The sequence below is a fragment of the Sus scrofa genome, chromosome 5, assembly GCF_000003025.6.
Source record: "Sus scrofa isolate TJ Tabasco breed Duroc chromosome 5, Sscrofa11.1, whole genome shotgun sequence".
NCBI classification, from domain to species: Eukaryota; Metazoa; Chordata; class Mammalia; order Artiodactyla; family Suidae; genus Sus; species Sus scrofa.
In genome coordinates this window covers 61,020,825-61,042,864 of record NC_010447.5, presented here as the reverse complement: position 1 = coordinate 61,042,864, position 22,040 = coordinate 61,020,825, and the positions used below count along the sequence as shown (strand labels likewise).

The window sequence follows — 22,040 nt, the reverse complement described above, 5'->3', positions numbered from 1 at the left end:
CATGGCACAGCCAGGCGATGGGCTGGGGTAGACTTGAAAAGAAAAGGGAGAGGGGCCAACTTGATCCCTGTGGCTCTGGGCAACGACATGGACGTGTTCTGCGAAATAAGTAATTTGAAGTGAGCAGCGTATAGGGCTGCATATGAAGTATGAGAGCACTTGTGGATCAAAGAAGAGGGTAGGTATTTATAGAGGCCTAAGCGCTTCCAAGGGTTGTTCACAAGACTTGACTGTGGTGGCTTTGGGGGAAGCTTGTGGGAGGGAAGATGTGATCTGCCTTTGCAATTTGGCCTCATATCTTTGTTTTTGGTTCTCTTTTCTGTTCCCTTGAATGTAAGTGAATGTAATAGGAAATATTTAAAAGACCTGGAAAACACCGACCAGGATGAAAGCTAAGGTGTCATTGGCAGCACCACTGGACCTGATAGGCCTGGCCAGCTGGAAACCTGAGATGGGAAGGCACTGAGCCTGAGGAGGAGGAGGAGGAGGAGGAGGAGGAGGAGAGGAGAGGAAGAAAGGCAGACAATGCTCTACTTGCTCATTACCAGCCCACATGAAGAAGGTAGTCATCGGGGAAGAGGCAGTTTGGGGCCATGGTTCTTACAGTCAGAATCGCCCTGGCCGGTCTGTCAAAAATATGCAGGCTTGCTCCTCTCTAGCAGGGAACGGAATAGAAGTCATTAGAACTGGTATCCAGGACTGTGCAGTTTCAAGCTGTTTCTGGTTGATTCCATGACACGTTAAAGTTTCAGACCTGTAAGGCTTAGGGCCCTCGATCCTCCCTGTCACTGAGTTCCAGATTACCGGGGTGGCTGTCCTGGGCGGGCCTTTATGGTTTCCCCCCTGGGTGGGGGTGGTCTGTGGTGTTCTCAGGAGGAGGTGGAGGAGGATGGTGATGCTGATGATGGTGTGCTGGTGGGGTGGTCTCTGCTGAGCTCCATCACCTTGTGGGGGTGGTCCCTACGTTGGTCCATCACCTTGGTCTTCACCATTAGGTGGAGGTCTCTGCGGTGGTCCTCCAGGTCCTCCGGGAGGTGGGCTGGGAAACTGCTCCTGGGAGCTCTGATTTGAGTTGTGTACATCTGTTGTAAGGTATGGCACAGGAATAGAGGAACTAGGGGAAGGAAAGGGTTCCTCTCATTTTGGTCTCTGGTCACCCCATCAGGCAGTCTCTTCCTTTTGAACCTGCCTCTCCACTATCGACTTCCCTCCCACCCACAGCGTTATTTGGCAGTACTCCTATTCATTCAGACACTAGAAATGTTGCATCTTAGTTCTTTGCTCTAGAGACAAACGAAATTGCCTTAAATTGGGCAAAAAAAGAAGTCATGGAATTCTTAGGTTTCCTAGAGGTTGTTTCCAAGGAAAGAAGAAAAGCAAAGAGATTATCAGTGTCAGTTATGATGGCCCTTACATTTGGAGACAGTGACAGGGCTTGCCAACTGTGACTCCAAGTCTGGCCACTTGAGTGCATCAGGGGAGCCCTCATGCTCCAAGACTGGATGAAGAAATACTAAGAGCAAGTGATGGCCTACACAGGATTCACTAAATAACTGTGGCCAGTGTTAATTAGATATGAGGACACATTTGAATGGAGCAGCACAGAAAGAGGGAACCAGACCCCAGTTCTTTGCATTTTTCCATAAACCATATACGTATACCGAGGGGCATTGGGGACAACGAGAACACTGGAAGGCTTGGTGCTCAGTAGACTGGAGGAGGCAGAATTTGAGCTGCTTCCCTCTGCTCTCCTCCCTCAGCTGTCATTTCTGGCCTGAGGGAGCAGGCCGCATACTCTGTGGCATCCAAGCTACACATCTCTGTTATGCACCTTAGGGCCCTGCTCGTGGGTCCCTGAGTCGCGGCTGGTAAAGAATGGCCTATATCCTCTGGGATACTAACATTCATCCAGTCGTGACAAGACACTCTAGAACAGAGCAGTTGCTAAAGATAAAAACAGAAAGGAAGTCGATGGAGGATTTGAGGTGACCTATCTGGTAGGAGGCTGGGAAATCCTGCACTGTTGCCTTCAAGGAAGAAAAGCGCAAGATAAAGCGCAAAACGCATGCCAGATGCCTTGGAAGATGCCCCAAGTACCTTGTCCACACACCCTTTGCAAGATGCCGTGGCAAAGGGAGGACGACGTGAAGGGGTGACGGGGTGGTTCTTATGCTGAGGGTCCACCACAGACTCCAAAGAGAGGAGGCCCTGGGTTTTCGTTTTGGTTTGGTTTTCCTGTCCCCCTGGTTTCCGGTCTACCCTCATGCTGGTTCAGGTAAAGTGCTGGGTGTTTCTGTGTCTTATTTTCCTGTCCTTCTGCTCTCCCTCCACATGAGACACTTGACCTACATTAACATGGCCTCACCCAGGTGGGGTGACCGGGAGTCAACACGCGGGTACCACCTTCCACAGCACTATGGAACGGGGCGTGTGAATGGGAGCAAATTGCAACCCCTGGGCCCTGGGATCTCTGTGTCTCTGTGGAGAGTGAGCTAGAGAGATTGAGGGTCCTGATCCCTTTCGCTTCAGTAAAAAGTCTGACCCGGGCGTCCCCTCCTGCATGTGTGTGACCCCCTCTCGCGAGGCCACCTTCTCCCCCTGCCTGCTCTGATGACTGTAATGCCTTCCTGAGGACACTTCTCTGTATTGGTCGGGCCTCCCTGCAGTGCATCCCTCACAGTCGAGTCAGTGAGACGTGTGCAGAAATGCCAGTCTTCCCTTGTCAGTCTGTGGTTCAAGACTCTGTACGGGGTTCCAGGTACACTTTATGTAGCGTCAGCCAGGGTGTGAGGGGCCTTATCCTTGCCTTAAGCACCTGCAGCCCAGGCTTTCCACCTCCCCCGCCGCCTTCTCTACCAGCACCCTCACTCCCGTGGCATCTAACGAACCCCACGCAGAGTCTCAGCAACGCCCCCCCCCCCTTCTTGGTGCTTACCAAAAAACGGGCTCCGAGCTGAGCTCAGGGCCAGCAAGGCCACTGAGAGCAGGATCGGCAGCATCTTGGAGGAAGTGCTGCGGTTGTTCTCAGCTCCGTCCTGGGAGAATCCAGGCAGCTTCCTTTATAAAGACCAGCAGGACAATGGTATCTTTGAGCTCCGTGCTGGGCGGACCTCATCACTGGATGGAAAGGTTAGAGCTGAGCTTTAGCCCAGCAGGATGGAGGGGGTAAGAGGGTGTCCGTGTGTCATTTCTCAAAGGTGCAGCATGTGACTTGAGCCCGAGTTGTGAAGGAACAGTGTCCAAGCCATCGGCGCAGACGTCAAAGTTGTTCTGTCATCCTTTGACTGCCATCTGTTCCCTGAGACTGTTGCTCTGTCCTTCGTGGAGCTGTTGGTGTGTGGGCTGTGCATGTGTCTGCGTGTCTGTGTGTTGGCCGTGATCCTGTAGCCCAGACGACGCTGGTCAATATCTCTGGCCATGATCGTGGCCCGGGCTCCATCACTCATGGCCTGTCTGTCCATATGTATATGCTAGGTAGCAAAACGTCTTGCTGATACACACATCCTCTCTGTCTGTCTTTGAAACGTATGTGGAAAAGTGCTGTCGTGCACACACGGGTGGCGGAAGGCTGAGCCTCACTCAGCCTGCCCGGGCCCCCAGAGGTCGTCCGGGAGGCTCTCCCTCCACTTGGTGGTGTGGAACAAAGGTGACCCGATACTCTTCCTTCGTATAAACAGCCTTCGGTGTGCTGGTATTTACCGAAGGCAAAGGTAGACACAGAACACTCCGGGGACCTTCTGGGACAGCACCAAATGCATACACAGTTCCTTGAATGGATCATGTCATTGCATGTGTACAAGACTTTGTGCCGCTTCTTTTGTAAGAGTCCATGTCCCTCCTTCCTGCTAAGCAGTGTTTTCAACTCTTGTTCCCCACTGACTGTTCAGTGGCCACGCTTATGCCATCTTGCTGGGCAAATGGCTGTTCCCTTCAAAACCTCCATGGCATCGTCTTGCCCTTCACTTCTTCCGTCAGTTTCCTTGGTAGCAACTGTGTTCTCGGATCGTTGTTCATCACGGGGAATTTTCTCTGCAAAGTTCTGCCACTCGTTTCTCCCCATCCCCTATCTGAAACTTATTTGCTGATGTTATATCACCTTTTCAACCCTCTCTGATTTAATGTAGAGTTTCACCTCCGTTTGGTTTGTGCTGTGCATTTGGGGAGGAGGTTTTTGGGGGGCGGGACTTGTTTTGTTTTGTATTTATGTGTTTTGTTTTGTATTTATGTGTTTTGTTTTGTTTTTGTCTTTTGTCTTTTTAGGGCTGCACCCAAGGCATATGGAGGAATCCCAGGCTAGGGATGGAATCAGAGCTCTAGCTGCCAGCCTACCCCATAGCCACAGCAATGCGGGATCCTAGCTGCGTCTGTGACCTACACCACAGCTCCCGGAAACGAGGGATCCTTAATCCACTGAGCAAGGCCATGCATCAATCCCACGTCCTCATGGATCCTGCTCAGGTTCGCTAACCACTGAGCCACGACGGGAACTCCTTTTTGGTGTTTTATGGCCGCACCTGAGGCATAATAAATTTCCCAGCCTAGGGTTTGAATTGGAGGTGCAGCCACGGACACAGCAACACCAGATCCAAGCCGCCTCTGTGACCTACACCACAGCTCACAGCAACACCAGATCCTTAACCGAAATTATTCCAAAAAATCACAGAGGAAGGGACACTCCCAAACTCAGTCTATGAAGCCACCATCACCCTGATACCAAAACCAGACAAAGATACCACACCAAAAGAAAATTAATTACAGGCCAATGTCACTGAAGAACATAGGTGCAAAAATCCTCAACAAAATACTAGCAAACTACATCCAACAATACATTAAAAGGATTGTACATCATGATCAAGTGGGATTTATCCCAGGGATGCAAGGATTCTTCAATATTTGCCAATCAATCAGTGTGATACACCACATTAACAAATTGAAGAATAAAAACCATATGATCCTCTCAGTAGACGTGGAAAAAGCCTTTGACAAAATCCAACACCCATTTCTGATAAAAACCCTTCAGAGAGTGGGCATAGAGGGAACCTACCTCAACATATTAAAGGCCATATATAACAGTCCTAGGGCTACCATCATTCTCAAGGGTGCAAAGCTGAAAGAATTCCTGCTGAGATCAGGAACAGGACAAGGATGTCCGCTCTCACCACTACTATTCAACATGGTTTTGGAAGTCCTAACCATGGCAATCAGAGAAGTAAAAGAAATAAAAGGAATCCAAATTGGAAAGGAAGAAGTAAAACTATCGCTATTTGCCAATGACATGATACTATACCTAGAGAATCCTAAAGACTCTACCAGAAAACTGTTAGAGCTCATCAATGAATCTGGCAAAGTTGCAGGATACAAAATTAATACATGGAAATCAACTGCATTTCTATATGCTAATAATGAAAGATCAGAGAGAGAAATTAGGGAAGCCATCTCGTTTACCATCACATCCGAGAGAATAAAATACCAAGGAGTAAACCTACCTAAAGAGACAAAAGACCTGTGTTCTGAAAACTATAAGATACTGATGAAAGAAATCAAAGACGACACAAATAGATGGAAAGACATACCATCTCTTGGACTGGAAGAGTCAATGTTATCAAAAGGACTATACTACCCAAGGCCATCTACAGATTCAGTGCAATTCCTATCACACTACCAAGGACATTTTTCACAGAACTCGAACAAAATCTTTTAAAATTTGTTTGGAAGCACAAAAAAACCAAGACTAGCCAAAGACATCCTGAAAAAGAAACCTGGAGGTGGAGGCATCAGCCTCCCTGACGTCAGACTATGCTACAAAGCAAGAGTCATCAAAACCGTATGGTACGGGTACAAAGACAGAAATACAGGTCAGTGGAACAGGATAGAAAGCCCAGAATTAAACCCACGCACCCACAGTCAACTAACCTATGACAAAAGAGGCAAGAATATACAAATGGAGAAAAGACAGCCTATGCAAAAAGTGGTGCTGGGAAACCTGGACAACCACAAGAAAAAGAGTGAAATTAGAACACTTCCTAACACCATACATAAAAATAAACTCAAAATTGATTAAACACCTAGATATGACAAGTTACTATAAAACTCTTAGAGAAAGCCCTCCGTTCTAAAATATCCTACTTTTAACCTATGCTGCCTCTAAGAAGAGCTCATGAGGCATGTGCCTTTTCTTTATGGTCTCAGTCAGGAGTCTTGTGACGGAATTTGGGAGAAAACCCACTTCCAACGGGTTTTCCACACATTTGAGAAGCACTGCTAGTTTCTGTGAGGTGATAGGTTCAGGCCATAGGCGCAAAAGCTCTGAACCTGACTGGAGGCTGCCAGGATAGAAGAGTGTGGTAAAGGAGGATATTTTTCTGAGAAGAACGTTCCTGCCTCTTTAGTTTACTTTACTTTTTATTTTAGTAGTTGTTGTTGTTGTTGTCAGTCCCCCACTTGCGCTGTCCTTTTCCTGAGAGCTGAGCGCTCCCATAACACCTCTGCCTGTCACTTTTCCCTTCCATAATCCCTGTGCAGAATGTGATCCTCCTCAGATGCACTTGCTCCTTGTGAGCATTGCAGGTAATCTAAGTTTCAAACATCCTTTCCCTGTTGTGTCATCGGAATTCTTCGTCCCTCCATCCTGGCCTGGGTTCCTCCTTGTTCCGTAGCCTCACCCAGTCCTGAAGAGCCCAGTTTTTTCCATTCCTTAGGGAAACTCCCATGTGCATCTCACTTGGTAATTCAGACGTGGCAACCGGCTCCACATTTTTAGCTGAACTATGGACTCACCGGCTACAACCATAATTCTCTTACGCTCAAAGGTATTCGAAGCTGCAAAAATACACAGAGGAGGACGTTTATTTTTGGCCTGGAAGCTTCAGAAATACTTGAAGAGCAAGGGTTTCCGGTCACAAAGAAATTCCCTGGGCCTAGGGACAGAGAAGAATGCCTCAGGGGAAAGCGATGGAGAGAAATGCATTTTAGGCTCTGTTAAGCTCCCACTACACCTGGCCCACACCCCAAACCTATAGGATTTTGAGGTTTGCCAGAGGAAATATCAGTCTGTCCAAGACGCTTGGAAAAATGACGCCAAGGCTATCTGTGGATGGCCTTCAGCTGAAACCCTGTGCAGGAACCTGCTTGCCCAGCCAGAAGCTGTACAGTGGATGGGAAATGACTGAACAAAGACGATTGGACAAGCGGTCCCTCTCTGCCCCCGTTGGCACAGTCTTTTCCCAGGTGAACGAGAGAGATATGAACTGGCCTGGAAAATGGCCGAAGCAGAGAGACTGGACAGAGGCACACCATGGGATGGTGACAGGTTGCCTGACAAGCAGAACCAGCTAGAGCCTCAAAAGTCATCATGGGTGCCATTGTGGGGCCAACCACTGGAGACCCGTGGGGAGATAAAGACAGAGCAGCAGATGACTCATAACCGGGCACACCCACCCGCCCTGCTGTCTTCATGGACATTACCTGCCGCGTGAGGAGGAAGGACCCTGAAATGCCTAAGTGTAGCCTCAGTTGACTAGAATTCAGCAGAGTCAGAGCGAGAGATAGAGATTCAGGTGAAAGACGTTCAAGATTCAGAAGAAGATAGACGTTTCTCAGATGTGCGGTACACAGGAGTGATAGCCAGAGCACACAAGCAAAGCAGACACCAGGGGAACTACGCAGTAACCAACGTGAAAATGAATAAGGGTGACTACAGAGCAGGCACTCTGGCTGCTGTGAGAGACGGTCAGCGTGCTTCCCAGTGGCATCTGGCTTCTTGATCATCTTCTCAAGCCGACAGCTCCATGTCCGGGAATGTACTGGACCAGGCAAGACAAGGCTGAAGGCCCAAGGGTGAAAGTCACGCTGGTGTCTGGGTGTATGCTGCTTTACTGCCTAGTCATCGTGAAAATTGCGAAGCTCTGAGGTGGATGGTGGCCCTGGGGTCATCTGAGGCGTGCATGGCATCAATTCCCAGTGGCCTTTAACCGCAGCCTGCCTGGTGAACTGCGGAATCCGGAGAGGGCGGTTCCCCTCTTCCAGGATTTCAGAACCTCACTGATTCAGACTCGGCACCCCTAGCCGCCAACACACTGGAGCGGCCTTCGGGGAGGGGCTCCGACCCTTGCAGCGCCACTGTCGTGGCTAATGGTGCTGATCCCTCCACGAGGCCTTCTGACTGTCTGCCCTGTCTGTTCTTACAGCAGGTTAGCCCGCTGTGATTGATCCAGACACCTCGCTTTTTCGAATACAGCATGCTACCTGCCTCCTTTATGAAACGCACTCAGGATTGCCAAAGAGCGGGGAGGGAGAAAACGAGGGAGGGTGAACACTCAGCCATGATCAAAAGGGGGGATGGGTACGGTGGGCTGGAGGGAACGGGACCTCGCGTCACGTTTGTGCCCTCGCGGCAGGGTGAATTACTTTAGCAAGTTTAAGGATTTCCTCAGCCTGTGCAGCTCCTTCACGTTGGCTTATTCTCCTTGTTTCCCTAAAATTCCTAGAATCTCAGTCAAAGGTGTGAAAGTCATAACACCGTAGGTACACTGGTGCTGCAGAACCCAGGGAAGGGCAGGGACAGGCCCCTGGCCTGTGAATACGGTGGTCAGTGGGGAGGAGGAGGAGGCCCTGGCAGGTAGAAAAGGACAGAAACATTCTTTTCCGCAAGCAAAGGACGAAGCAGAAATGCTTTGTAGACATGCGGTCCGGGAGGAAACCTGCTGGACGCAAGAGTGACACAGGGTCTTGGATGCTCCTATGCCACGATCCTGGCCCTCGAATGTCAGCCTCCCAAACACCCAGAATGACACGGGGCACTTAGAAACTGGATGCAGATGATTTTATTGGTAATCGAAGCTCAACCGTCACATTCCAATGTCACGGCTCTCCGAAGGACGGGTGTTTTCGCGCTCATTTTCTGGAACACAGAAAAGCAAGGTCATAGAGGTGTGGCAGGTGGTTTCTAACGCCGGCCACTCACTAAAGGGAAGCGGGCGAGAGCCCGACATTTGTCCTTCTCTTCTTCCTCCTCCTCCTCTTCCCTGCCTCGTTCCTTTTCGTTCCTGGCCTGAAGGTACCCAGCAGATAATGGGCTCTGCACTGTTGTTGGCCAGATCCTTCTTAGGCTGCATCTCTCTGAATTGCTGTCTATAATGTGCATACGTGTGTGGTGTGTGAACAAAACAGTTCCTGCCGTATATTCCAGAATGACTCCAGCCTGGTAGGGGTGGTGTGTAAAGGAACCACGGCACAGCCAGGTAATGGATGGTGTGCCGTGCTAAAACAAAACCGCAGCAACAAAAACAAGGGTCCAGATAGCTCCACCGAGGTCCATGAGCTTGCCTGGCAGAGTTCTAAGAAATGCGTTATTTGAAATTAGCAATGGAGACGTATGCTCTCCTGTGTGGCTAAAGAAGCGTGTGCACTTAAATAGGTAGAAATGTGTCCAGGGAGGTGTCCCACAGCGTGAACCGGAGTACCCTTTCGGGAAGGAAGTGGGGAGGGAGGATGTGCTATGCCTCTGAGAGGTGGCCTCTTGCCTTTCTCTTTACTAGTTTTAACTTGAGCACATGCTGGAGAGGTTTTTAAACTAGCTAGCATCCAGCCGTATGTATTTCCAGTATTGCTTCGCAGTGACAGTGGACCGGAGAGGCCTGGTCAGGTGAAACCTGAGACAGAAAGACAGTGTGCCTGAGGACGAGGGGACGAGAGGTCCAAGGCAGAGCACAGCTCTCCTGGCTCGTTCCCAGCGCACTTGAGTAAGACAGGTCATGACTGGGGAAAGGCACTTTTTGTCTGCTTCTGAGGGTGGAGAATCACCTCGGATAGGATGTGAAACCTGCCAAGGCTTGCGACTCTATGCCGGGATGTCTGACTGGAAATCCTGAAAACTCGGGCCTGGGGCTAGGCAGGTTCAGCATGGTTCCAGTTGCTTCAGGGACACCCAAAAGTTTGAGGCGCTTCCTGCGGGCTTAGCAGGTAAAAGACCCAGCAATGTCCGTGCGGTGGCTGTGGTGACCGCTGCCAGGGCAGGTTCAATGCCTGGACAGGGAACGTCCACATGCCATGGGCATGACCAAAACAAGAAAAACACTGAAGAGTTCTGCACCTGCAGGGCTTCGGGCCAGGGGAGGAAAGGGAACTGGATCATACCTGTCCTTGAATTCCGGGTCACTGGGGTGGCGGGCCTGGTGGAGGTCTTGGTGGGCTGGGACCTGGGGGTGGTGGGGGTGGTCCGGGCGGAGGTCTGGCACCAGGTGGGGCTGGTCCGGGTGGCGGCGGTCCGGGCGGGGGCGGTCCGGGCGGGGGTCTGACACCCGGTGGGGCGGGTCCGGGTGGCGGCGGTCCGGGTGGGGCGGTCCGGGCGGGGGTCTGGCGCCAGGTGGGGCTGGTCCGGGTGGCGGCGGTCCGGGTGGGGGCGGTCCGGGCGGGGGTCTGGCACCCGGTGGGGCTGGTCCGGGTGGCGGTGGTCCTGGTGGTGGAGGTCCCGGCGGTGGTCTGGCACCCGGTGGGGTGGGTCCGGGTGGCGGTGGTCCGGGTGGGGGCGGTCCGGGCGGGGGTCTGGCGCCAGGTGGGGCTGGTCCGGGTGGCGGTGGTCCGGGTGGGGGCGGTCCGGGCGGGGGTCTGGCGCCAGGTGGGGCTGGTCCGGGTGGCGGTGGTCCGGGTGGGGGCGGTCCGGGCGGGGGTCTGGCACCCGGTGGAGCTGGTCCGGGTGGCGGTGGTCCGGGTGGTGGAGGTCCCGGCGGGGGTCTGGCTCCAGGTGGGGCTGGTCCGGGTGACGGTGGTCCGGGTGGGGGTGGGCCAGCGGGTGGGGGTGGTTTCTTCTTTGGTTTGTCACCGGATGGGGCTGGTCCCTGCTGGGGTTCGTCAGCGGGTGGGGGTGGGGGTGGCGGGGTCTGGCACCCGGTGGGGCTGGTCCGGGTGGCGGCGGTCCGGGTGGGGGCGGTCCGGGAGGGGGTCTGGCGCCAGGTGGGGCTGGTCCGGGTGGCGGTGGTCCGGGTGGGGGCGGTCCGGGCGGGGGTCTGGCACCAGGTGGGGCTGGTCCGGGTGGCGGTGGTCCGGGTGGTGGGGTCCCGGTGGGGGTCTGGCACCTGGTGGAGCTGGTCCCGGTGGCGGTGGTCCGGGTGGGGCGGTCCGGGCGGGGGTCTGGCACCAGGTGGGGCTGGTCCGGGTGGCGGTGGTCCGGGTGGGGGCGGTCCGGGCGGGGGTCTGGCACCCGGTGGAGCTGGTCCGGGTGGCGGTGGTCCGGGTGGGGGCGGTCCGGGCGGGGGTCTGGCACCAGGTGGGGCTGGTCCGGGTGGCGGTGGTCCGGGTGGTGGGGGTCCCGGTGGGGGTCTGGCGCCAGATGGAACTGGTCCGGGTGGCGGTGGTCCGGGTGGGGGCGGTCCGGGCGGGGGTCTGGCACCAGGTGGGGCTGGTCCGGGTGGCGGTGGTCCGGGTGGGGGCGGTCCGGGCGGGGGTCTGGCACCCGGTGGAGCTGGTCCGGGTGGCGGTGGTCCGGGTGGGGGCGGTCCGGGCGGGGGTCTGGCACCAGGTGGGGCTGGTCCGGGTGGCGGTGGTCCGGGTGGGGGCGGTCCGGGCGGGGGTCTGGCACCAGGTGGGGCTGGTCCGGGTGGGGGCGGTCCGGGCGGGGGTCTGGCACCAGGTGGGGCTGGTCCGGGTGGCGGTGGTCCGGGTGGTGGAGGTCCGGGCGGGGGTCTGGCACCAGGTGGGGCTGGTCCGGGTGGCGGTGGTCCGGGTGGTGGGGGTCCCGGTGGGGGTCTGGCACCTGGTGGAGCTGGTCCCGGTGGCGGTGGTCCGGGCGGGGGCGGTCCGGGCGGGGGTCTGGCGCCAGGTGGAGCTGGTCCGGGTGGCGGTGGTCCGGGTGGGGGCGGTCCGGGCGGGGGTCTGGCACCAGGTGGGGCGGTCCGGGTGGCGGTGGTCCGGGTGGGGGCGGTCCGGGCGGGGGTCTGGCACCAGGTGGGGCTGGTCCCTGCTCGGTCCGTCACCAGGTGGTCGTGGTCTCTTCTGATGTCCCTCACCTTGGCTTTCCTCAGGAGGAGGGGCCTGGGTGGTCCGCCTCCAGGAGGTGGTCTCAGAAACTTCTCAGCGGAGTTTGAGTTTGCATCCTCTAAATCTGTAGAGTCCGGACACAGGAATAGGGCACATTGTAGGTGGTACACGCCCCCTCACATTTTGAACCCTGAACCCCTTGTCAGCTAGTCCATTTCTGCTGAGCCTGCCTCTCTTCTACCAACAACCTTCCTCCTCACTGCCTCCATCCTCTGCAGACACTACTTTAGTGAGTCTTAGTAGAGCTTTGCTCTGGCAAAGAGCGTGTCCCTTAAATTGGGCAAGCGAGATGTTGGAGGTCTCAGAATTCCCAGGGGAGGTCTCCAAGGACAGAAGAAAAGCTAACGCAGTGAAACATTGGCAGTTACTTGTTGAGTCACGGACATAGCCTGCCAACTGTGACTCCAACCCTGGTCACTTGAGTGCCTGTGTGGAAGCCTCATACTCCAAGCCGAGGTGGATCAAATACTGAGAGAGAGAACGAAACATTCGCCGAATAACCGTGGCCAATTTTCATTGGCACGGGACACAGTTGAATGGAGAGGCAGAGAGAAAAGCCACCCAGACCCCAGTTCTTTGCATTTTTCCATAAACCATATACGTATACCGAGGGGCATTGTGGACAACGAGAACACTGGAAGGCTTGGTGCTCAGTAGACTGGAGGAGGCAGAATTTGAGCTGCTTCCCTCTGCTCTCCTCCCTCAGCTGTCATTTCTGGCCTGAGGGAGCAGGCCGCATACTCTGTGGCATCCAAGCTACACATCTCTGTTATGCACCTTAGGGCCCTGCTCGTGGGTCCCTGAGTCGCGGCTGGCAAAGAATGGCCTATATCCTCTGGGATACTAACATTCATCCAGTCGTGACAAGACAGTGAAAACGACAAGACACTCTAGAACAGAGCAGTTGCTAAAGACAAAAAAAGAAAGGAAGTCGATAGAGGATTTGAGGTGACCTATCTGGTAGGAGGCTGGGAAATCCTGCACTGTTGCCTTCAAGGAAGAAAAGCGCAAGATAAAGCGCAAAACGCATGCCAGATGCCTTGGAAGATGCCCCAAGTACCTTGTCCACACAACCTTTGCAAGATGCCGTGGCAAAGGGAGGACGACGTGAAGGGGTGACGGGGTGGTTCTTATGCTGAGGGTCCACCACAGACTCCAAAGAGAGGAGGCCCTGGGTTTTCGTTTTGGTTTGGTTTTCCTGTCCCCCTGGTTTCCGGTCTACCCTCATGCTGGTTCAGGTAAAGTGCTGGGTGTTTCTGTGTCTTATTTTCCTGTCCTTCTGCTCTCCCTCCACATGAGACACTTGACCTACATTAACATGGCCTCACCCAGGTGGGGTGACCGGGAGTCAACACGCGGGTACCACCTTCCACAGCACTATGGAACGGGGCGTGTGAATGGGAGCAAATTGCAACCCCTGGGCCCTGGGATCTCTGTGTCTCTGTGGAGAGTGAGCTAGAGAGATTGAGGGTCCTGATCCCTTTCGCTTCAGTAAAAAGTCTGACCCGGGCGTCCCCTCCTGCATGTGTGTGACGCCCTCTCGCGAGGCCACCTTCTCCCCCTTCCTGCTCTGATGACTGTAATGCCTTCCTGAGGACACTTCTCTGTATTGGTCGGGCCTCCCTGCAGTGCATCCCTCACAGTCGAGTCAGTGAGACGTGTGCAGAAATGCCAGTCTTCCCTTGTCAGTCTGTGGTTCAAGACTCTGTACGGGGTTCCAGGTACACTTTATGTAGCGTCAGCCAGGGTGTGAGGGGCCTTATCCTTGCCTTAAGCACCTGCAGCCCAGGCTTTCCACCTCCCCCGCCCCTTCTCTACCAGCACCCTCACTCCCGTGGCATCTAACGAACCCCACGCAGAGTCTCAGCAACGCCCCCCCCCCTTCTTGGTGCTTACCAAAAAACGGGCTCCGAGCTGAGCTCAGGGCCAGCAAGGCCACTGAGAGCAGGATCGGCAGCATCTTGGAGGAAGTGCTGCGGTTGTTCTCAGCTCCGTCCTGGGAGAATCCAGGCAGCTTCCTTTATAAAGACCAGCAGGACAATGGTATCTTTGAGCTCCGTGCTGGGCGGACCTCATCACTGGATGGAAAGGTTAGAGCTGAGCTTTAGCCCAGCAGGATGGAGGGGGTAAGAGGGTGTCCGTGTGTCATTTCTCAAAGGTGCAGCATGTGACTTGAGCCCGAGTTGTGAAGGAACAGTGTCCAAGCCATCGGCGCAGACGTCAAAGTTGTTCTGTCATCCTTTGACTGCCATCTGTTCCCTGAGACTGTTGCTCTGTCCTTCGTGGAGCTGTTGGTGTGTGGGCTGTGCATGTGTCTGCGTGTCTGTGTGTTGGCCGTGATCCTGTAGCCCAGACGACGCTGGTCAATATCTCTGGCCATGATCGTGGCCCGGGCTCCATCACTCATGGCCTGTCTGTCCATATGTATATGCTAGGTAGCAAAACGTCTTGCTGATACACACATCCTCTCTGTCTGTCTTTGAAACGTATGTGGAAAAGTGCTGTCGTGCACACACGGGTGGCGGAAGGCTGAGCCTCACTCAGCCTGCCCGGGCCCCCAGAGGTCGTCCGGGAGGCTCTCCCTCCACTTGGTGGTGTGGAACAAAGGTGACCCGATACTCTTCCTTCGTATAAACAGCCTTCGGTGTGCTGGTATTTACCGAAGGCAAAGGTAGACACAGAACACTCCGGGGACCTTCTGGGACAGCACCAAATGCATACACAGTTCCTTGAATGGATCATGTCATTGCATGTGTACAAGACTTTGTGCCGCTTCTTTTGTAAGAGTCCATGTCCCTCCTTCCTGCTAAGCAGTGTTTTCAACTCTTGTTCCCCACTGACTGTTCAGTGGCCACGCTTATGCCATCTTGCTGGGCAAACGGCTGTTCCCTTCAAAACCTCCATGGCATCGTCTTGCCCTTCACTTCTTCCGTCAGTTTCCTTGGTAGCAACTGTGTTCTCGGATCGTTGTTCATCACGGGGAATTTTCTCTGCAAAGTTCTGCCACTTTTTTCTCCCCATCCCCTATCTGAAACTTATTTGTTGATGTTACATCTCCTTCATCAGTCCTCCTGGTTTTAAGTCTCATATCTAAGTTTTTTGTTTGTTTTTTTGTTGTTGTTGCTATGCTTTGGGAAGAGTTTTTAAATAGAGCATCCAAATTAGGTCGAGTGTTTACTAGGTTTGTTGACATTTCATTCTAAAATTTGGCAACTAGGTAAGTTTTCCTCCACAAATTTTCTTCTGTGTTCTTGCTTTTGATGGCCGCACCTGAGGCATATGGAAGTTCCGAGGCTAGGGGTCGAATTGGAGCTGCAGCTGCTGGCCTACTCCACAGCCACAGCAACACCAGGCCTGGCCTGCATCTGCAACCTTTCCTGCAGCCTGGGGCAAGGCCAGATCCTTAGCCCACTGAGAGAGGCCAGGGATCGAACCCACATCCTCAAGGACACTGTGTGGGTTTCTCAACTCAATGAGCCACCGCGGGAATGCCCCCTTAATTCTCTTCCTTACCTGCCTGCCTCTTCTCCATTGCTGGCTATTCTCCTCTTCCCAATATTATCCTCCTCAGCTTTTTTCGTTGGATCCTTGGGACTACACGTAGCCTCAGCTACCCGTTATTTCAGAACCGTGTAGGGCTTGTGTTAGTGGTCGGTTTGCAGCCGAGACAAGGGTCATTTTAGGGCAGAGTGTGTGTGTGTGGGGGGCGGTATCAGATGGAGGGCCATGTGGCTGGAAATGCTACACACTGTCCTGCTGGGCCAGTGTTACATGAGTGGGTCCTGGTCTCTGCATGTGCGTGTCAGAATGTGGGCCTTGCTGAAGGGCTGCCAGTAACATTTCAGGCGGCTTCCTGATACGGTGGGGTTTCCTCCAGATACCATTGCCCTGGCAAGGTGACCGGGCACATTGCTTCCTTCTCCTGGCGTAGCTACGGCTGTCGTCCCGAAAAGGGACAGCCGTTGGCAGCGTGGGAAAGCAGCATGGCCCCCGCTGGGCTTGTGCGAGGAAAGGAGTAGCTTCTTGGGCTTCACAGGTCCCATTACCGTTTTGGGAGGACTGTCTCTGGTTTCCTGAGACAGTTTTGTGGAAGAGGATGTGGAGAGGCCCCATCCTGCCCAGGTGGCTTCTGGTCGCCCTTCAAGTGGGAAAGGCGGGTCAGCGGGAAGGAAGGGAAGGGAGTGGAGTGGCAGCAGACGTGGGTGGGGCTGTGGAGGGGGCGGTCCTGCCTCAAGGCAGGCTTCCCTTTGGCGTGGTGAGGACTGGAAGACAGCAGAAAAGCCTTCACGATATCACTCAGCTCAGGACCTTTCACTCCCCTTCTCCGATGTCAGCAGTGCAGGAAAGAGATTAGTGAGCTGCAACGGGATAAATATCAGCTCTGAACTCGGCAGGCACAACAAAAGCAGAGGAAATGGAGGAGCTGGAAGAGAAGGGTGTCAGTCGGGAAGGGTGGGGCGGATGCCGAGAGCAAGACTTGCAGCAGGAGCTTAGGCACCCGCCGATGAGCAGAAGCCCCCAGGCAGTGCCCTTGCCTCTTGGAGGTGTGCTTGACGTAGCATGTCCCCATGAGAAATCCTGACTTCCTGTCTGTTTTAACACCTGCCCTCCCTCACTCTTTTCTCAGTTAACAACTGTTCATTCAGCTACTCTTTTCACAATCTGGGAGTCTCATCCCCACTCTCTCCTGCCCTTTGGCAAACCCCGTTGTTCAAATGTACCCCAAATTTGAAACAAGTCCTTTCACAACGTCTTCCAGAAGAATCTGGTCCTGGTGATGACTCTTTCTCTCCTGAAGGACCATAGCAGCCGCCTAGTGAGTCTTGACCATGTTACGCCTCTACCTCATCCCATTCAGTCCTCTTCTCACAATCAGAATGATCCTTTAAAAAGACAAATTAGATCATATGACTTTTCTGCCAAAGTACACCATAGTTCTCCCCACTATACTTGTGGCTCAATGTTTGTTTGTTTGTTTTTGCCTTTTAGGGCCACACCAGCAGCATATGGCAGCTCCCAGTCTAGGGACCACATGTGAGCGGTAGCTTCCGGCCTATGCCACAGCCACAGCCACATTCACACAGGATTCTTAACCCCCTGAGCAAGGCCAGGGATGGATGCCGCGTCCTCACGGATGCTAGTCAGATTCATTGACCACTGAGTCACGACGGGAACGCCTTGATGTATTTTACCTACTTCAGCTCTTTCAACAACAAAGTCTCCTTTTCTTTCTAAAGGAATCTTAAGTTCTCTGTGTGTGACAGTATGGGAAATCTTTTTAAACCTTATTATGCTCAAGTTTGCCAGGAACCCCCAAGGGGTAGGTATGTAAAAAAGGAGGAATGTTGAGAGATGGGATAAACTTGTGCTGAGAGAGTGAGTGAATTATACTTGATCTCTCTGGTCTAGGAAGTGTTCATGGGAACTGAAGGAACTGATGTGTCTGGTACATTAGTAACTAAGCACTCTGATGATGTAATGAGCAAATTAAAAGAGCAGTGGACTGTGTTATAAATTGTGTTAAGATGCATTTAATTAAGCTTTGATTGGATTTTGCTAAAATTTCTGGCTGCATTATTATAGTGGTGAATATACTTTATTTCTACTGCACAGCAGATATTGTTAGAACATGGTACGTCAAGTATAATAAAAAGGTTTTTTTAATTGTACAACAACTACAACTAATTGGGTGTCATGTTGATTGGCATCTAGTAAATAGATTAGGGCAGAAATCCTAGGAACTGATTGTGACATTATGTTACCAAAAGATGGACACCTCCACCCCAGCTGTGCTCTCTCATTCTCTCCAGCATAGCTGCTTTGGGGGAAGCCAGCTTCCTGTCAGTAGGAAGCCCAGGGAAAGGAAACCTAGCTGGTGTGTTGTGAGAACATTCGGCCTATAAAGAGGTCCATGCGCTGAGGAACTGAGGCACCACTAGCACCTGTGAGTGAGCATGGAAGCAGATCTCTCCCTGGATCTTGGGAGGACTACGGCCCTATGTGACAGGCTGGCTGCCACCTCCCGAGAGACCCTGAGCCATAACCACCCAGCCAAGTCACTCCTAGGAACGTAAGCCACAGAAACCATGAACCAGTAGATGCCGATTGGTTTAAGCTGCTCAATTTGGGGCAATTTATTGCACAGCAACAAATGAGCAGATCACCTTCTATAAATTAATATCTCACCTCTTTGAGAGGAACAGCTCTTGCAGGAGACTCAAAGATACCAGTCTTTAAGGAAAACATACCCTTTCCTCAGCCTGGCTTATATTCTTAGAATCACCGTACAGGAGGAAGTTTTATTGTTCTTGTTTTAGTTTGAACTCTGATAGATGTTGCCAGCTCAGGAATGGATTATGTGTTATTTCTTCTACTGAATGAAAGGATATTGGGTTTCCAGCTCATTCTAGCACCAATATTTTCCATCAGGAGATTCCCATGATGGAGTTGCCTTGTGGCACAGCAGATTAAGTATCTGGTATTGTCCTTGTAGCCCGAGAGTTGCTTATGTGGCACGGATTTGATCACTAGCCTGGGAATGCACATGGAAGTCCATAAAGTGTAGGCAAACATCTCATAGAAGAACGTGTGATCCAATGTGCATAATCAGAAAGTAGGAGAACCCGTAACACTTGTCAACTATATTCAAGTTCCCAGAATCAGATGAATTGCACCTTTGGGGATAGGAAACTTGTAGATGTGAGCTGAAAGACAGAGCGTTTTGAGATAAGGCAGTTCCAGGAAAGATGGGATCATAAGGAGAAGAGTTTAGAATTCCTGCCCCATCCAAAATGGAATAAGATAACAATAGACGGGAAAAAAAAAAAAGAAAAAGCGGGGTGGTGATCAGTGCTTAAACTGTAGGAAAGGTGTCAATATGTCGGCCAGCCTGCCAACATCCTCATCTTGGTGGAAACTCCGTCAATACTTGTGGTCCCATGAAAGAGTCTAATCATAGTTGCCCTAACCCCAGGCAACTGGGGCTCATGTATTTCTGGGCCAATCACAATACTTAGTTTTTATCATAGTGATTGGCTACGGAATTTGCATATGATTAAACATATGTAGTCCTTGTTTTCCCAGTGGAAGTCTTCCATAGGAAAATATATGAATGGGTTGCTCAGATGAGGGACTGCATATGGAGTTGCTGGCAGTCCTTTCGGCAGCCACGTGGAAAGAACTAGAGGTGGATTAAAGCCTTTTGATAACATTTTTGAGCCACCAGTCCAGTCGTATTTGAGGTGCCTGTTATTTACATATTTCATTTCCCCTCTGTACTGAAGGAAATTTTAGTAGGGTTTCCTGCACACGGAGTCAGAGAATCTTGGAGGAAAAAAAAAAAAAAAAGAAAGAACGCTGATTGGATAACACAAAATTTGAAATATTTCTGCCAGAAACAAATAGTATCAAACTTCCCAAAAAAGAAAGCAGCAGATTTTTGTTTTTATTTTCTTTTTTGTCTTTTCTAGGGCCGCTCCCATGGCATATGGAGGTTCCCAGGCTAGGGGTCAAATCGGAGCTGTAGCCACCGGCCTACACCAGAGCCACAGCAAGGCAGGATCCGAGCCCCATCTGCAACCTACACCACAGCTCACGGTAACGCCGGGTCCTTAACCCACTGAGCAAGGCCAGGGATCCAACCCGCAACCTGATGGTTCCTGGTCGGATTTGTTAACCACTGCACCACAACGGGAACTCCAAGCAGCAGTTATTTTGTGAAACAACTAAAATCATTCTGTCAAAATGCTGTTACTCTGTCACTGTACGCAGACGACATGATACTATACATAGAAAACGCTAAGGACTCAACCCCAAAACTACTTGAACTGACTAATAAATTCAGCAAAGTAGCAGGCTATAAGATTAACATTCAGAAGTCAGTCGCATTTCCGTATACCAGCAATGAAATCTCAGAAAAGGAATATCAAATACCTCGGAATATACCTGACCAAGGAGGTAAAGGACTTATATGCTGAGAACTATAAAACTATAATCAAAGAAATCAAAGAAGATGTAAAGAAATAGAAAGATATTCCATGTTCCTGGATTGGAAAAATCAATATTGTAAAAATGGCCATACTACCCAAAGCAATCTACAGATTCAATGCAATCCCTACCAAATTACTCAGGACATTTTTCACAGAACTAGAACAAACTATCCAAAAGTTTATATGGAACAGCAAAAGACCCAGAATCGCCAAAGCAATCCTGAGACACAGAAACCAAACAGGAGGCATAACTCTCCCAGACGTCAAAAAATATTACAAAGCCACAGTCATCAAAACAGCGTGGTGCTGGTATCAAAACACACAGACCAGTGCAACAGAATAGAGAATCCAGAAATAAACCCTGACACCTATGGTCAATTAATCTTTGACAAGGGAGGCAAGAACATAAAATGGGAAAAAGAAAGTCTCTTCAGCAAGCATTGCTGGGAAACCTGGACAGCTGCATGCAAAGCAATGAAACTAGAACACACCCTCACACCATGCACAAAAATAAACTCAAAATGGCTGAAATACTTACATATAAGACAGGACACCATCAAACTCCTAGAAGAAAACATAGGCAAAACACTCTCTGACATCAACATCATGAATATTTTCTCAGGTCAGTCTCCCAAAGCAATAGAAATTAGAGCAAAAATAAACCCATGGGACCTCATCAAACTGAAAGTCTTTTGCACAGCAAAGGAAACCCAAAAGAAAACAAAAAGACAACTTACAGAATGGGAGAAAATAGTTTCAAATGCTGCAATGGACAAGGGCTTAATCTCTAGAATATATAAGCAACTTATACAACTCAACAGCAAAAAAGCCAATCAACCAATGGAAGAATGGGCAAAAGACCTGAATAGGCTGTTCTCTAAGGAAGATATACAGATGGCCAGCAAACACATGAAAAAATGCTCAGCATCACTGATTATAAGAGAAATGCAAAGCAAAACAACCATGAGATACCACCTCACACCAGTCAGAATGGCCCTCATTAATAAATCCACAAATAACAAGGGCTGGAGGGGTTGTGGAGAAAAGGGAACCCTCCTGCACTGTTGGTGGGAATGTCAACTGGTACAGCCCCTATGGAGAACAGTTTGGAGATACCTTAGAAATCTATACATAGCACTTCCATATGACCCCGCAATCCCACTCTTGGGCATCTATCCGGACAAAACTCGACTTAAAAGAGACACATGCACCCGCATGTTCATTGCAGCACTATTCACGATAGCCAGGATATGGAAACAATGCAAATGTCCATCAACAGATGACTGGATTAGGAAGATGTGGTGTATATATACACAATGGAATACTACTCAGCCATAGAAAAGAATGACATAATGCCATTTGCAGCAACATGGATGGCACTAGAGAATCTCATCCTGAGTGAAATGAGTCAGAAAGACAAAGACAAATACCATATGATATCACTTATAACTGGAATCTAATATCCAGCACAAATGAACATCTCCACAGAAAAGAAAATCATGGACTTGGAAAATAGACTTGCGGCTGCCTGATGGGAGAGGGAGGGAGTGGGAGGGATCGGGAGCTTGGGCTTATCAGACACAACTTAGAACAGATTTACAAGGAGATCCTGCTGAGTAGCATTGAGAACTATGTCTAGATACTCATAACGCAAAAAAACAAAGGGTGGGGGAAAAATGTATACATGAAAGGATAACTTGATCCCCTTGCTGTACAGTGGGGAAAAAGAATAAAGTTTGAAAAATGCTGTTACTTTCTTTTCTTGAAGCTGGACCATTGAATGCAAAAAGACATCCTCTTCTGCCTCTTTTTCTGTCACAAACCAATGTGAGTGATGAAAGCTAGGTATGAAATATACATCTGACTACAAGTGTAAGGGGAAAACATAGGGGATCTTAAGCAAGAAGGTGATAAGACCTAATTTATAATTCTAAAGACGATTCTTGCGGTTCAGTGAAGAAATGATCTCGGATGTGGTAGAGGCAAGAACATTACCAGGACCAGCTGGAGGCGGTTACA

General features: G+C 51.1%; 1 pseudogene; it reads right to left on the bottom strand.

The window, feature by feature from the left end:
- On the bottom strand, window positions 258-20,518 carry LOC110260740 (annotated as a pseudogene).